Source organism: Palaemon carinicauda, chromosome 25 (assembly GCF_036898095.1).
Source record: "Palaemon carinicauda isolate YSFRI2023 chromosome 25, ASM3689809v2, whole genome shotgun sequence".
Taxonomy (NCBI): Eukaryota; Metazoa; Arthropoda; class Malacostraca; order Decapoda; family Palaemonidae; genus Palaemon; species Palaemon carinicauda.
The window spans coordinates 33,012,829-33,015,328 of record NC_090749.1 but is presented as its reverse complement, the minus strand read 5'-3'; positions in this window follow the sequence as shown (position 1 = coordinate 33,015,328).

The following is a 2,500-nucleotide window of genomic DNA, read 5'->3' as shown; positions in this document are numbered from 1 at the left end:
TTATATATATATATCTATATATCTATATATATATATATATATATATATATATATATATATATATACAGTATATATATATATATATATATATATATATATATATATATATATATATATATACTGTATATGGATATAATATGCATATATATATATATATATATATATATATATATATATATATATATATATATATATATATATGTATATATATTTATTTGTGTACACATATATATATTTATTTTTTATGTACACATTATATATATATATATATATATATATATATATATATATATATATATATATATATATATATATAACTAATCATATACTGTAGTATTATAACTTTTCATGATAGGTTTAGACAATCATTTAATCTGTATTTTTATTTATGGCCACGTTTAGACTCACGACACCTCAGTATATAGTAGATTTCCTACTACTTACTAGGTAACAACAACACTGTAACCAAAACCCTTCTATTACATAACTATTTATGATATGCCATATCACAGTTTATCTTCGTACCACCCACTTAGTGAGAGACTGATTAATGTTATCATATTTCCTTCTGACCATCGTAGCTAATGGGTAATAATACACAGAGGGTGTCTTCAATACCCTGCTATTGATTTAACATTTGAAGTTGCTTTTGATTCGATGATGACTCTCCATTGATTTGTCATTCCACGGATAACATGTCATGGATCATGAAGGTCATGTTAAATGATATGTAGCTGGTTACATATATTTGTTAGAACGTTTATAATGCGACATGAATGGACGTGGACTTTTCATGAGCTAACAATGCGTAGTGTTATTATTATTATTATTATTATTGTTATTATTATTATTATTATTATTTATTGTCATTGTTGTTGTTATTATTATTGTTTTTATTATTATTATTATCATTATTATTATTTTTATTATTATTATTATTATCATTATTATTATTAGCTGAACTACAACCCTAGTTGGAGAAGCAGGATGCTATAAGCTCAAGGGCTCCCGCAGGGAAAATAGCCCAGCAAAGTAAGGAAATAAGGAAACAGATAGAATAGTGTGCCTGAGTGTACCCTCAAGCAAAACTCTAACCCGAGACAATGGAAGACCATAGTACAGAGGCTATGGCACTATCCAAGACTAGAGAACAATGGTTTTGTTCTGGAGTGTCCTTTTAGAAGATCTGCTTACCATTGCTATAGTCTCTTTTCTACACTTACTAAGAGGAATTTATCTACTGAACAATTACAGTGGTTAACCCATTGCATCATCATCTCGTCTTACGCCTATTGATACAAAGTTCATTGGTTAGATTTCACCAGTCGTTCTATCTTGAGCTTTTAAATCAAGGCTTCTCCATTCATTCATCCCCTTCTACTATAGGCTTCATAGTCCTGAGCCATGTAGGCCTGGGTCTTCCAACTCTTCTAGTGCCTTTATTGAAGAAAAACTTTTCTCTTAAGCATTCTTGGTGCATATCATTTATTATATGGCCAATGATATGTTCAATTGTGACTGCAAAGAGTTTTTATTGGTTTATTGATTTCCCAATGCTTTTGTGTCGTTAATTTTATCAATATTACCGATGCCATTACGGTGTCATTCTTTTTATATTACCGAAGCAGCAGCATTTTCCTGATAATTGATTCTTAATAGTGTATCATTAATTGATTGGTTTCCCATTAATTGATTTTATAATTATACCTAATGTTCCACTTGTCTTTTATTTAATGAGCTCTCATTGACAAATGATCTTAGAAACTCACAAGTTTTGTAAAGATAAATCATCATTTAGTTATCTTGTTCTTTTTTTTTATTCTAGAAATAGAAAGTTGTTCCTACATTTAACCCGGATTTAAATGGGTATTAGCAAACAGATCTTCTGGTGTCACCCCATTTAACAGTGTGTTTGATGAATAATATATATATATATATATTTATATATATATATATATATCTATATATATATATATATATATATATATATATATATATATATATATATATATGTGTGTGTGTGTGTGTGTGTGTGTGTCTGTGTGTCTGTGTGTATGTGTGTGTTTGTTTGTGCGCCTCTGTATAATTATGTTTGTATCAATATATCATCATCTCCTCCTGCGACTAATAATGCAAAGTGCCTCGGTTAGATTTCTCCAGTCGTCTTTATCTTGGTACTTTAAATCAATACTTCTCCATTCATTCATCATCTCCAACTTCACGCTTAATATTCCTCAGCTATGTAGGCCTGGGTCTTCCAACTGTTCTAGTGCCCTGTGGAGCACAGTTAAAAGTTAGGGGAAGTAATCTATTTTGGGGATTGCGAAAAGCATATGCAAACCATTTCCATCTATAGCCACTATGATCTCATACACATATGACAATCGAGTAATCTTTCATAGTTTCACATCTAATATATATATATATATATATATATATATATATATATATATATATATATATATATATATATATATATATATATATATATATACATATA